This window comes from Hemitrygon akajei, chromosome 1 (assembly GCF_048418815.1).
Source record: "Hemitrygon akajei chromosome 1, sHemAka1.3, whole genome shotgun sequence".
Taxonomy (NCBI): Eukaryota; Metazoa; Chordata; class Chondrichthyes; order Myliobatiformes; family Dasyatidae; genus Hemitrygon; species Hemitrygon akajei.
This window is the reverse complement of record NC_133124.1, coordinates 215,980,669-215,996,016: the sequence shown is the minus strand read 5'-3', so window position 1 is coordinate 215,996,016 and position 15,348 is coordinate 215,980,669. Positions and strand designations below refer to the sequence as shown.

Genomic DNA, 15,348 nt, shown 5'->3' with positions numbered 1-15,348 from the left:
ATGCCCTAACCCACAAGACAAAGTTTTCCTTGCCAAAAAGTTACCCGAGAGACCGTCGGAATGGCAGGGAAAGCTCGCCGGCTGAGGCGGAGATCCTGCCGGGAGCTAGCAGAAAAAGTGAGGATAACAGACAGGAAACCTGGAGACCCCCTGGTTTAACCTGCTTTAATTGTGGGAAGGTGGGTCATATCGCATCAAAATGCTTTGCTCCGAGAAAGGAGCCAGAGAGGGAGAGAGCAGCGATCCCTATCGGGCGTGCAGTGGTAATCAGGAAATCGACAAGAGGGCCCCAGGTAGAGGGAATACAGGAGGGGCGGGAGACATTTAGTTCCGAAGGAACCGTGTCTTTGAAGGAAGGGGACCCCCCCCATCCCCGTACGAATTTGGAGAGACACGGGGGCGGAGCTATCATTAATTAGCCGTAACGTATTACCCTTCAGACCTCCGACGGGCGAGGTAGCCCTGAGAGGCCTAGGGAACTGGATCGAAGTAGTGCCTTTGCATAGGGTCCTTCTCGATTGCGAGTTGGTGTCGGGACCTGTGGAACTTGCCGGGGGGAGGCGTGGACCTCCTTTTGGGTAATGACCTCGCAGGTGGGAAGATGGGAACCGCCCTGATAGTTGAGGCCCCGCCCATGGAGTCCCCGAGCTATCCCGCATGCGCGGACACTTGCAGCCTGTCGAGAAAAGCAGCTGAGAACCAGAGCAGTTTAAATCGGGCCAGTAGTGAATTGGCCAAGATGTTTTTACCGACCCTATACCACGAGGGTTCCGAGGGTGGTAAAACAGAAAGTAGTAAAGTGAAAGGGGGTAAGGGCGAGGAGATAGCCCCCCCCCCTTAGTGAAGAGAAAGGTCCTAGAGGTAGGAAATAAAGATGAGAAACGGATAAAGCTGTTAAAAGGTCCAGAGTTGGACATGGTTGATCTGTCTGGTTTGGCAGAATTGTTTGGAGAAGTTGAGAGTTCTAAAGGTGTTCCCGAGGGTCCTGAGAGTGAAATGAGGGCAGTCTTAGAGAGGAAGGGTATCCTTGCTGTGGAGAAGTCAGCTGAAATGGCCGAGGAGGTTGTTTCAGCTCGCAGAATTGCGCCTTCCCCAACGGGGGGCTGCCTAAAGAGTAGCTGGAAGGATCGGGGGACGTTAGAATTTGAAAAAGGTACGGGTGTTGAAAGCCTGGAAGAGGCCAATGTCCCGTTTGAGTGTGTCCAAGATGGGGATGCACGTGGTGCTGAACCTAGTCACGGAGCTCAGGAAAAAGCTGAGGTATTTGACTCAGCTGGCCAAGACGGCCGTCCTTTTGGATCAGATAGGCTTGGTTCGGGGAAAAAAGGGTTAACCTTGGGGAGTGCGAGTCCCCAGAGGGTTGTGCTGAGGGGAGTGTTCAGAGTTAATGTGGAGTTTATGAATGGGGAGATAACTGTTGTTGTGGGAGAGAACGGTAAATCTGTAGTTCCCAACTCGAAGGGAAAAAGGTTAAAGTCTAAAATGATGCCTACGCACCGATTACGGGTTGATTTGGAATGTAAAGGTGCCTCACACGCTATTGTTATTCAAGAAAGCGCTGAGAGGAAGCTGAAATTTAAATGCGGCCAGGGGGAAAGGTTCGCCCTGAAACACATCAGCCTGTATGGTCTTGGCAGAAGGGCTAACTACCTGGGTGGACGCGGAGTTAAGAGAATAACCCTTGTGGGAAGGAAATGGGAGAGTACCTTGCCAAATTACTCGCAGTCCCCACGGGGGGACTCACCGGGAAAAGGCAATGGGTAATAGAAATACCCTTTGTAAATCACAACGCCGGTTGTACGGGTTCGCGCCAAAACCTGTGAATAATAAAGACCACCCCTGATTGGTGGGGACTCACATAGCAACACGGAGATTTTTATAAAGATTTCTCAGGATACCACGAAAGTGGAAAGATTAGGTATTATTATAGATTGGAGTAATATAATAAAAAAAATGACTAATCTACTAAATTTTTTAAGTTTTAATGTTAATGGGCTTAATGGGCCAGTAAAAAGAAAAAGAATTTTAACATATATTTAAAAAAATGAGAACTCCGTGGAGCATGTGGGGATCTTCCAACACCCAGGCATTCCCTTTTTTTTTCTTTCTTATTTTTTTAATAGGGATGTTAGGGGGGAGGGGGGCTGGGTAACACTTTTTTTTCATACACATTTATTCTGTAACTATTTAAAAACAATAAAAAAAGTTTATATAAAAAAAAAGACCACCCCTTGGGAGACCTGCCGGTGAAATACCACGACCGAAACGATTAGTATTTGTATAAACTTTTGTAGATGCACCTAAGCTAAGATCACACCTCCTTAGTTATGTTGCTGAAGAAAGCAAATAAATAAGGTGGTTATTGAGCTGAAGTTTGATGCTACCAGACTTTAGTACAGTACGCGATGTTAAGATATTGAAAAAAGGGGCACTGTACTTGTTACCTGTTTAGATAATGACTTGAATGTATTACGGTAGTACTCTGTGAAGAGAAAGGCTTGTGTAGTATGTAGATTCACAAAAAAAAAGTCCTGTACCAACCTGTTTTTAACTGCTGGTAAAAAACCTGCTATGGGGGGAGGTGTTATGACCTCAGCCCCCTCCTTTGTGAGAATTGCAAGAGCCCTAGTCAAGGGGGGGTCAACTGACCCAAGAGAGAGAGAGACGTGCTGAATAGACACAGGAAATGGGAGAGAGAGAGGGAGACGTGCGGAAGACCACGTTCTCCCGAGAAGCAGAATAAAGGCGACATTGACTAGTGTCTCATGGAGACCACGTGAAAAGCCCTCGGGCAAAGTGGGCTGGTTGAGAGAGAGATCACATCACCTGCAACCTGATTGACACCTGCAATCCCATGAAGAAGTATAAAGGAGGGTCTGAGGGGGGGGACAACCCTCAGACGCACCAAGGAGACACCAAGGAAGCACGATACCGATTCCCGTGGGAGCGGGAAGCCATTTTGAAGGAAGCCACGTGCGTAGATTCCAAATTTTGAATCTGTGGCTAGAACCAACAGAAGATCGCTTTTAACTAACAACGGGGAAGCCTGCTCCCCTGATTCCAAGGATTTGCTCTGTAAAGACAACGGGCAAGTGTTTATCCTTTCTCAACCATCTCTCTCTCTCCACAACGTGAAAACCCCAGCGGTTCCCAAAAGGGAAAAGCCTGCAAACTTCTGAGTGACTCTTTATATTTCAATTGGACTCAGTATTACCCCTAGACAACTATAGAGCTTATTTCTGATTGATTATTATTACACCGGTGTTTTAGATTGAGTTTTGACAATGTATATGATCTGAATGTTTTGTATTAACCATACGTTTGTGCCCCTTTTTGAATAAAACGTTTGAAAATAGTAGCATCCGACTCAGCTGATCCCGCTATCTTTGCTGGTAAGTTACCTGGTTACGAGGTTACGTAACAAGAGAGGGCTTTTCACGTGGTCTCCATGAGACACTAGTCAATGTCGCCTTTATTCTGCTTCTCGGGAGAACGTGGTCTTCCACACGTCTCCCTCTCTCTCTCCCATTTCCTGTGTCTATTCAGCACGTCTCTCTCTCTCTTGGGTCAGTTGACCCCCCCTTGACTAGGGCTCTTGCGATTCTCACAAAGGAGGGGGCCGAGGTCATAACACTATTATTTAATTATTTCTGGTTTTATTTTGCTATATTTCTACTCTATTCTTGATTGGTGCAACTGTAACGAAACCCAATTTCCCTCGGGATCAATAAAGTATGTCTGTCTGTCTGTCTGTCTGTATTCACTAGAACACAGAAGAATGAGGGGTGACCTCATTGAAACCTAATGAATGGTGAAAGGCCTTGATAGAGTAAATGTGGAGAGGATGTTTCCTCTGGTGGGTAAGTCTAAGACCAGAGGACACTGCCTCAGAATAGAGGGACATCCTTTTAGAATGGAGATGAGGAGGAATTTCTTTAGCCAGAGAGTGGTGAATCTGTGGAATTCTTTGCCACAGGCAGCTATGGAGGCCAAGTCTTTATGTATATTTAAGGCAGAGGTTGATAGGGTCTTGATTAGTCAGGGCATGAAGTGATATGGGGAGAAGGCAGGAGAGTGGGGCTGAGAGGAAAATTGCATCAGCCATGATGAAAGGGCAGAGCAGACTCGATGGGCCTAGTGGCCTAATACTACTCCTATATATTATGGTTTTATGGACATACTGCCGCAACATGCCCAAATCTATGACATTTAGAACATCTAAGCAGAGGTGGAATACCAGCTTGTACATTATAACTAGCATACCCTAAACTAACTTTAACAGGGAGATTCACTTCATCAAAATAAAGCAATACAGATAAACTATCCATCCTTTCCCCATTTCTACCTGCTTGCAAGCTCTTGACCTCCTTAACCTTACCTCCCAATGAATTCGATTTAACCTCTGCTATCGAAATCTCCACCGGAACACCTGTTATAACATGCCTAATACCTCTACTTTCGTTAGGCAACATTTTGCCAAGTAAAGTCTTCAAAAGTAATGCCTTCTCACACTGTTCCTTATGCTCACAAATGATTAGCACATTACCTCTTTTTAAAGCATGAGCACAATCTATATCCCCTATAGCAGATTTCAACTCAAACAAGAGAAAATCTGCAGGTGCTGGAAATCCAAGCAACATATACAAAATGCTGGAGTTTTTAACCTGTTTGTACTCTTTTCCACAGATGCTGCCTGGCCTGCTCAGTTCCTCCAGCACTTTGTGTGTGTTGAGTAGATTTCTACTCTCTAGTTAACGTACTGATGGAGGAAGGCTGTTTCGGGTGAAATTTAAATAATACCTTAAAGTCTTCCTTCTTTTTTTTCAAAATATCCTGCCCTTCCTCTCCATCACTTAAAATCAATCCAATATTATGTTTCTTTTTCTGTTTTCTAGATCTAGATTCAACTTAATTCCACCCTCATCCCATCAACCTGCACTCACCCAAACCCTCCATTTCCAGTTCCTTTTCCAGATTCTTCCCCCTACCTGAACCTACACTATTTCCCAAGATCCCCACACTATTCACAGCCAGCGCCACCAACCACCACTCCTCGCTGAGCCCAGTCTAACAGCTGCCTGACCTGCTGTACAAAATACCTCCAACATTTTCTGTGTGTTGCTCTGGAGTTCCAGCATCTGCGGTCTTTCTTGTGTTTTAAATAACCGACTCCTGAGGAGTTAGCCCAGGTGCTACGAGCCATCGAGTCTATTCTACAGACGGTGCTTGTCTGCAAAGATTCTTTTTTAACCTCAACATGATTACGGCTTTCCATTTACATTAAGAAATGAAGACTGGCTCCCATTTATGACAAATAGCTGAACAAAGAATATTGGTTGGGAGTTTTACTTATTCAAAAACATCACTTTGATCTTTACAAGTGTTTAGAAAGCTGAGCTTGGCAAAAAGAAAACCACAAGGACAGTGATATCTATCATAGCTCTGTTTTGCTGGCATTGAGTTTTTCTGAGAATTAAATTGGGTTCCAGGTGAAACTGCAGTGAATCTGAGGCACAGACTAAGGAACTTCAATATGGTATGACATAAACACAAGAAGTTCTGCAGATGCCGGAAATCCAAAGCAACACACACAAATTGCTGGAGGAACTGAACAGGTCAGGCAGCATCTATGGAGAGGAATAAACAGTCAATGCTTCACACTGAGATCCTTCTTCAGGATTGGAAAGGAAGGGAATAAAACAATGAGGAGAGAGGGGAAGAAGGATAGCTAGAAAGTGATACATTAAGCCAGGTTGGTAGGAAAGGTAAAGGGCTGGAGAGGAGAATGGACCATAAGAGAAATGGAAGGAGGGTACCCAGGGGGAGGTGATAGGCAGGTGAAAAGTGGCAAGAGGCCAATGTGGGGCATGATATTCCTGTTTAGATTCAGGTGTAGTTGGTCCAGTCCTCAAGACAAGAGCATCATTAATATATTTATGCACGGTTCATTGTTTCTTCTTTGTTTTATCTTAAGTAATTAGTTATGAGTTAATAAAGTTACTTTCATTTGGATGGATTTGCCAGATTTTCATATCAACTTGCTTCACTAATCTCATGATTCTTTAGAAACCACATAAACGCTGCAGATGTGGAAATCTAAAACATGGAAAGTTTCAACTGGTCAGGTCACATTCATGGAAGAGAAACATTCAGGGGTCGCCTTTCTGAAATGTTTGCTGCTTCTCTCCCTGCAGAAGCTACCTAACCTGCTGAACATTCAGTTGCAGATATTGAAGCATTACAGACTTCAACCAGTGTGTGTGTGTGTGTGTGTGTGTGTGTGTGTGTGTGTGTGTGTGTGTGTGTGAGATAATAAACCTGATTTTTATCTCCTTCCCTGGGCCACTCAGTGGCCACTTTATTAGGTACACCTGCTCTTTAATGCAACTATCTAATCAGCCGATCATGTGGCAGCATCTCAATACATAAGAGCATGCGGACATGGTCAGAAGGTTCAGTTGTTGTTCAGACCAAACATCAGAAAGGGGAAGAAATGTGACTTAAGTGGTTTTGACCCTGGAATGATTTTGGTGCCAGATGGGGTGATTTGAGTATCTTAGAAACTGTTGATCTCCTGAGATTTTCACAACATATGTGGCAAAGATGGTGCCTACGTACAATGCTCCCTTGGTCACCTTCTTCCAGATAGACAGATAATTTCACTTCTTTTATGTTTGTTTTTTTTCATCTTAAATGTGTTTCTGGAACTGTTAGAACCTGTGATTTACAGTTTGGAGACTGGTTGAGTGATCCAGCATTTTGCAGTCTCTGAGATGATTCCAGGAAGCAAGTGCAAGGTTGTGTTCCAACCCCTGAGGCATTGAGGCAAAGAAACTTCAAGATGGGGGGCGATTTTGCCAGTTAAAAGCATCTATTATTTGCTGATCAAAGCGTCGAGGAAGACTGAAACATTGAAGCAAATGCAGAAGGCAGGCAAGGGTTCAGCGCCGACTTCCTGCTTTTTGATCACTGATGGGATCCCTCTGCTGCCCGGTTTGGAAGAGTTGGTGATCATTTTGCTGTTCCTTTTTTGTGTGCCGGGGGTGGGGGGTTTACTGTTTCTCTTTGAGCTGACTTCCATGGTTTACTTTGTTCTGTGGCTATCTGGAGAAGTGGAATCTCAAGAGTTGTATGCGGCATACATATTTTTTTATAATAAATGAACCTTTGACATGTAACAGTCCGAAGAGTTTACAGGCACAAAAGAATCTGCAAATTCTGGCAATCCAAAGCAACTTCTCATTTTTTTCTCTAGCCCCGACAAAGGATCTCAGCCTGAAATGTCAATTGTTTACTCTTTTCTATAGATGCTGCCTGGCCTGCAGAGTTCCTCCAGCATTTTCTCTTGAGTTTACAGAGAATGATGTGAAAAACAAAAAAGAGTTAGTGAGCGGTATTTCTGTGTGCAAAGTGCCTTGTTAATGAGAGAGGTCAGAGGAGAATATCCAGACTAGTTAAAGCTGAAAGTAACTCAAACGCGTGTCACAACAGAGGTGTGCGGAAGAACCTCCCTGAGCACAACATGTCGAACGCACGTGCTACAACGGAGACTGCCCCCTACTGGCTGTGTGGAGTACTGAAGCCCTGGAGGGGAAGGAGGCGGGCAATTTCCCTTCTGGCTGACGTCAATCATAACATTCCCGCTATCCGTTTCCACCTACCGATAACTGACAGGTGCCTTGTCCAATAGGCAAGTAAGGTCCTCCTGTCTTCCCCCAATAGGTGTAATGGGGGCGGGACTGTATGTTGTTGGCGCCAAGGAGATGAAATGGCGGCGGTGGGCGCTGAGCTCGTGACGTTGGATCCCTTTTGCCACCTAGCTGGTGTCAACGGTTGGGCACTGAAGATGCGGGGGGTTTCAGCGGTATGAGAGGAGCTGAGCGAGTACAGACCGATGATAAATTGGCGGGGGTGGGGACCCTGGTGGGAGTACCGGTAGTGCAGGGGTTGGTTGGCGGTGGGGAGTTGTGCCCCGGGATGGGGGGGGGGCAGCTGAGCCCCGGGGGTGAAGGAATAGATGGGGGATGTGGGTGTGGGGAGGGAAGCTGGGTCTTGGGCGGATCGTGTCCCAGGGGTGAATGTGATTGTCCCAAGTCCCCCATGAGGCCGACCTCAGCCCCGGGGTAGCGCATGGCTCCGTGCGGTCTGGAGTTGGATCGCAACATCGGCCGCCGACCGTCGCGGCAGTCAAAACAAATTAACAGCATGATCTTCAAAAATAGAATCCGATCGTGTGAAGAAGTTTGCAGAGGAACGGGGATGGGGGGAATGGAACGGGAGAGTCCAGTCGTCCTTCACACCTGTCACTGTTGCTTTGGGAAAATAGTTGCCCTGAACTGTTGATCCTGCTTTGCAAGTAACGGCTGATTTCTCATTTCCATTTGTTTTTAGGATGCTGGTGGTGATCCCCAAACTGCTGTCTGTGTGTCAGTCGGGGGTGAGTGAAACGCAAGTACAGAGTGAGTTATAGATTTGCCTGATGCCAAGATGCTTACGGCTGCTGGTTGTATTGCATTTCAGACAGACAGACATACTTTATTGATCCCGAGGGAAATTGGGTTTCGTTACAGCCGCACCAACCAAGAATACTGAAGAAATATAGCAATATAAAACCATAAATAATTAAATAATAATAAGTTAATCATGCCAAGTGGAAATAAGTCCAGGACCAGCCTATTGGGTCAGGGTGTCTGACACTCCAAGGGAGGAGTTGTAAAGATGCTTTCATATCTGCTGGAGGAGCTTTGGTTTGAGCAGCAAACGGGGCAGAATTGGAGATTGGATACAGATGGTATATAACCTTTATTACATAGATGTGTACAGTATAGGACTTGCTACAGTTACTGATTGTAAGTTTTTTTTCCCAGAAAGCTGGGGTAGAATGCAGAGAGCTTCTAAACATCTTTCCAACAATTCAGTAAGAACAGAAATTTTACTCATTCTATTTATTTATTGATACAGTGCTGAGTGGGCTCTTCGAGCCACACACCCCACCCCCAACTCTGAATAACCCTTGACCTAATCACAGGACAATTTACAATGGACAATTAACCTACCTGGTACGTCTTTGGACTGTGGGAAAACCCACACATTCCATGGCAGGTGCATAGAGAGGCTCTTTACAGAACGATACTGGAATTGAACTCCAAAACGCCCTGACGTGTAACAGTGTTGCACTAACCACTACACTACAATGATACCTGTACTTTGCAAGCTCACCCTCTGGCTTGATCCTTCTCTCCTGGTCTGATCCACTGTAGGAAAGCTTCATATAACAAACTATTGCAACACACTCATTCTCTGGCAATCACAGAAATATCCTGGTGCAAGGATGGTGATAAATTTGCAGCAAGGAAACATTGTGCTCTTAGTTAATCTCAAGGAGGGGGGACAGGTTTTCTAGTTTTGAACTCTGGGAAAATAAACCCATTCTGGTCACTGACAAGTGTGAGTCACTGAGCCTGACTAAACTTGTGGAGTCGGTCTGCCATTGGTTCTCAATTCATGTGAACGTAGACTGCATGGGTGAGCTAACGGATTGCAGTGATTGTGGAACTTGTCAATCACAAAATGTCAATGCCACTAGGAAAAAGTAAACTTGCTGCCAGCAGAAGATGATTAACAGATGGATAGACTGGCACCACTTTCATCAGTATTTTAATGAAGGGCAGCACAGTAGTTTAGCAGTTAGTGCAATTGCTTTACATCACTACTGATCAGGGTTTGATTCCCACCACTGTCGATAAGGAGTTTCATTCTCTCTGACAGTGTGCATTTCTTTCAGATGCTCTGATTTCCTCCCACAGTCCAAAGGTGTATGGGTTAGGATTAGTAAGTTGTGGACATGGCTTTCTGGTGCAGGAACTATGGCAACACTTGCGGGCTGACCCCCCCCCCCCCCCCCCCAGCACAACCCTTTGATTTGATGCAGATAATGCATCTTATTGTATATTTCCACATTTCTGTGACAAATAAGGCTAATCTTTTATCTTTTCCAAGTGGAAGTCGCTTGAAATTCCAGTATATCCCACCTTCATATTTAGTATTCCTGTGGCACAAGAGAGCAGATGGATTGATTGCAATTGCCTTTGACTTGTGTTTCTGCTGAGCCATGGGCCAGGATCCTTTGGTCACTTAATCATCCAGGGGATGGGGGGCAGTTGTGTTGTCAGGAGCACATCAGAGTCTTTATTACAAAATCTCTGAACTAATTGTTAAGATTGAATAATAGTAAATAATTTGTAATAAAGACTTATTTTTTGGGAGATTTAAAAAACTTTGGACTTAGTTTTCAAAATCTAATGGCACTATCAATATGAAGTATTACTATCAGTATCAAGGCCAAATGTCAGTAATTTATTGTGCAACAAACTAAAAATACCTGGGGAGGGTAATGGTAAAATAAGTTATATTGCTAGTGAATTGTGTTTGTTTTCTTTGTTTTAGGTGGTGATCCCCATGCCCACTTGCAATCTAATGACCTTTGTTGGAAAGGGTCATTGAATTTGATTCCATCCTAACTTGGAACACACTGCTCACTGTCATTAACTAAGTTCCTACACTGGAAGGCATCCCTGTAAGTGTTAATGGGATCAAGGGAGAAAATATGAAGGAAAGCGCAAATAAATTACAGGTTTCAGATTTTGTTACAGCAATTAATATTTTCCTCATTTAATCAGACTATTAATTCTGATGTTATAACTGTTGGGCTCAGGGTTTAGGATGTGATATTTTATGTTGTATCTGACCCTGCAGGTTCACTCTGTGTCAGGTTTTGATTTTCCAAACTGGCACTTTTTCAACCTGCTACATTAATTTTCTCAGCAACAATTTTTGCAGTCTCTGTAAACACAGATTCTGTCTGTTGTATTTGGGAGCACAGTTATCAATGAATTGCTATTTCCCGCTTGCATGGAAAATGAAGGACGAGCTCCATTTCAATTTACACCTTTTGGATATTCTGCAAAATTTGTCTTGACATCTCCATTGCTTGGTGTAGGAGTGTAAACATTGTTTATCCAGAAGGAAGATGGTACAAATAAAGCTTAAATTCATGTTGTTAACAGGTCTTAGAAAAATTATGTAATACAATAATGACACTTGGAATATCTCCCATCAAACCTCCGTATTCACAATTCTGATTGTTAAATCTGAAAGCTAGAATTCAGTAGATCCATAAGTAGGATTTGGGAGGCTGCAAATTAGCTCTGTTTAACAACAGGAACCAACCAATAACAACTGATCAGAGGGCCAACCTGTTGAATGAACTGCCAGAGAAAGAAAAAGTGGATACCATAAACTTTGGATGGATATTTGGATAAGAAATTTGATAGGATATAGGTCAAAAGCAGGCAAGTGGCAACTTGCTCGGTAGGGATGGGTTGGGCCAAAGGGACCATTTTATTGCTATATAACTTCTGACTATAGCAAACCAGACCTTCAGCTTCACATCTTATGCCATTACTGTGGTACGTGGCAGAGGGGTGGAGGGGGAAAATGGACTGATTTTTCAGATGATCCACTAACTCTTGTGTATGTGGAGGATGGTGGAAGGCACAGCTGGATTGGAAAAATGTCTTCATACATGAACTTTACTGATAGGACTACAACCCAGCACTGGTCAGTACCTTGACAGGAGTTTGTAACATTAAAGTTAATGCAAAATAATAGGGCCCAGATCATCAGAAAATAAATAAGACCCTAGGCCATTTGACCCATCATGTCTGTTCTGCTATTCAATCATGGCTGATACTTTCTTCCCCCTCCTCAGCCCACTCTCCATAACCTTTGATGTTGTGTCCAATGAAGAACCTATCCAGCTGTGCCTTAAATACCCCCCAAGGACCTGGCCCCACAGTTGCCTCTGGTAATAAATTCCAAATCCACTCTCTTGCTAAAGACATTTCTCTGCATCTGTTTTAAATGGACGCCCCTCTATCCTGAGGCTGCACCCTCTTGTCTTAGACTCCCCCATCATGGGAAAGATCCTTTCCACATTTACTCTGTCTGGGCCTTTCAACATTTGAAAGGTTTCAATGAGATCCTCCCTCATCCTTCTAAATTCCAGCGAGTGCAGACCCAGAGCCATCAAACATTCCTCATATGATAACCCTTTAATTCCCAGAATCATCCTTGGAATTTCCTCTGAACCCTCTCCAGTGCCAGCACAGCTTTTGTTTAGATGAAAACTGTTCACAATACTCAAGGTGAGGCCTCACTAGTGCCTTTTAAAGCCTCAGCATCACATCCCTGCTCTTGTATTCAAGACCTTTTGAAATTAATGTTAACATTGCATTTGCCTTCCTCACCACTGACTCAATCTACAAGTTAACCTTTAAGGTGTTCTAAACATGGACTCCCAAGTCTCATCTCAGATTTTTGGATTTTCTCTGTTTAGAAAATAGTCTGCACATTTATTTCTACTACCAAAGTGTGTGACCATTTCTTGTACATGAAATGTCTATGGATTAGTTTTTCCTTAAACGCCAGATAACTCCACAAGATAATAAATAGTGTTGGCTGTTGCAGCCTTTTCAGTATGAATAAAGCAAGGTACATGGCTAGCTAAAGTCAGATAGTTTTTCATCCTAAAAGAATAATTTAATTGCTCTATTTTTTTTTGAAAAGGAGGAAGATCTGTGACCTTTCTAAATGGCAAGTATGTGAGGTGGAGGAAAGTGCGGTCACAAACACTGAACTAAGTACAAGTAACCGGTCACAGTGTATAAGCCATTAAATCCTCTGGTTGGTTTGTGCATCTTTTTTTTCTCAGCCAGTTCATGGGCTTAAAGCTGATTCATTTCCACTCCAGTGTTTTCAGCAAGAGGCTTGCACAGTGGGGCACTGCACATCAGCCACTGTGTGGGTCTTGATAGGGTAATGCCTTAGTCCGGTGGGGAGGTACAAGTTCACTGGACGGCAAGCTCTGCTGCATAGATGTGTAGTAGTGCACATACCTGGACACACAAATCTTCTCAACCCCCATCCCATCTACATTACCCTGAACCCTTTTCTATCCCCTATCTCTCTTCAGCTACCTCTGACCCCCTTTTCCCACTGCTGTTTTAAATAGTGACTCCTAATTCAAGATTCTGCTGAAAATAGAAACATCTCAACACACCCATTTATTGGAGTTCTCATCTTTCAGTCAGGTCCCTCTTCATTAAAGCAGAAACTCCAACAGATTGAGATTCCACCTGTCTACTCTTTCCCTATACCTGCCCTTTCCAGGTAATGTCCAGTAAAACTTCCCTGAACACACATTAACATCTTTACTCAGGAAACAGTGCTTTAGATGCAGGATTAGCAATGCCTTGTATAATCAGCACAACTACCTAGATATCCACACAATCCCCCAGCAATAAATTGTAATGGTCTGTTCACTTAATTACCTGGTGTACCTGCACACATTCACCTTTTATAATCATGCACCCTACAATCTCTCACCATATAAATATTTTGTTTTTCCAGTCAAAATTTTAACGACGTCACATTATCCTACGTTATACTCCATTTGATCGATTTCTTATCCACTCACGTAATTTATCTATATCCCTTTACAGCCTCTTTGTGATCTCTTCATAATGTATCTGTGTGGTGCCGGCACTGGTGCCTTCATCCAAGTTGCTTATATAATTTGTAAAGAGCTGAGCCCCCACCGCTGATTCCTATAGCACACCATTCATGAAGACTTCCCAACCCCTCTGCCTCCTGTTACCCATCCAACTTATCCTCACCAATGCTACCTCCTACACCCTGACCCGCTGAACTCCTCCAGTGTCTTGTGTGCCTCTCATACGCTGAGTTCATATTGGGAGATCGTGGATGCCCTGTGCTCAGCATTGAATTGATGGTTGACTGGGCTGTCTCTAACCTTCGGTTAACTTTTGTGGTTCTTTACAGATATTTATGTATCTTTGCTGTGTATCGTGAGTTCTGCCATGGATCACCAACAGGTGGCATGAGTGAACAGCGGGAAGACTAAGAGGTGAAAAAATAGAACGCTGCTGGAGGAATTCAACGGGTCAGGCAGCACCTGTGTAGAGGGGGATGCAGACAAAACCCTGTAGAGGGGACAATGGCAAATACTTGAGGTATTCTTACAAGTTTTGGATCTGAGTTACATCATTCTGTGGTGGTTGTTCATGTAGAAAGTTTGTTTCCAGCGTGGGGAGGGGTATTTGGATACTTTGGCATCCTTCAGCTTCTGTGTCTAGTGTCAGTGGATAGTTTAAAAACAGTCACCGACAGAAATAGGGTGATCTGAAGCCCCCAAAACAAAGCAATATGAATGTCTTGTTTTTGCTGAAATAATGATCAATGCCGTAGTCTTTATTTTTGAAAATAGTAAACTTCAAAGAGAAGTAAGCCACTGGAAGGGTTAGGGTTAGATTAAAAATAAAAACCATTCAACAAAAATGTAAAGATGTAGAAAGGAGACAAGGAATGCATGTCAATATTAACTCATTTCCTAACTGACTATTTTGAAACTAAACTAGTAATTAACAATTTATTTTTTCCATGACTTAATTTTAGATCCCAGGAACCAAAATAATAAATTGATTCTGACGTCAATATTTGCTGCCGCACAATGGATTCAACCTGGTGTCAGCTGTCTTTGCACATCCACCAGCTGAGGATGAACAGGTGAACTAACTGCTTAGAAGCAGAGATCACTGTAGCTACAGGTTGTTTTATCATCCACTGGCTATTGAAGTCTTCAATTCTGCTTAGATTTTTTCCACTGTAATGAAGCCAAAATCCAAATATTGGTCTGGAGAAATGAAATTTGCATTGTGTGTTATTCATCGATAGCCCATCACTCTATTAAACATCATTTGGTTCTGTGTGTATTCTCTAACTACACTGTGGACACCAAAACTTGTGTACGTGATGTTTGGAGTTGAAACTCTGGCACAGTCATCTGTATGCAGACACTGCCAAGACTGGAGAGACTTTACATCGTTGACTGATGTATTTTTGTAGAATGTATTCATCTCTATGTATACAGTGGTTTGTTTTTTTTAAAAATGTAATAAACCATGTTTTTCTTTTGAATAACTTGCAAACTGTTTGAAGCTTTTGTATATTTATGCATAATATGTACAATATTTAATATTGTATATACTCAGCAGCCACTTTATTAGGTATACCTTATTAATGCAAATATCTAATATGTTAATCACATGGCAGAAATCCAATGAATGTAAGCATGCAGACATGGTCAGGAGGTTCAGTTGTTGTTCAGACCAAACATCAAGATGGGGAAGAAATGTGATTGGAGTGACTTCGGAACTTGTTGGTGCCAGAAAGAGTGGTTTGAATATCTCAGAAACTGCCGATCTCCCG

General features: G+C 43.3%; 1 protein-coding gene, 1 long non-coding RNA gene and 1 other non-coding gene across 5 annotated transcripts in view; 2 read left to right on the top strand and 1 right to left on the bottom strand.

Moving 5' to 3' along the window:
- stard7 (StAR related lipid transfer domain containing 7) overlaps positions 1-15,348 on the bottom strand; it is an 82,592-nt gene that overhangs the window by 46,654 nt on the left and 20,590 nt on the right. The gene's annotated exons all lie outside the window — the stretch shown is intronic.
- On the top strand, positions 7,738-15,060 carry LOC140735684 (uncharacterized). 2 transcript variants are annotated; one of them, XR_012100795.1, is made up of 5 exons: positions 7,738-7,864; positions 8,392-8,437; positions 10,447-10,576; positions 13,903-14,093; positions 14,536-15,060. It is a non-coding gene; the product is annotated as an uncharacterized lncRNA (long non-coding RNA). The 2 variants fall into 2 exon arrangements; XR_012100794.1 differs by having other exon boundaries at positions 8,392-8,459.
- On the top strand, positions 10,752-10,884 carry LOC140736404 (small nucleolar RNA SNORA77). Its single transcript, XR_012100942.1, has one exon. It is a non-coding gene; the product is annotated as a small nucleolar RNA SNORA77 (small nucleolar RNA).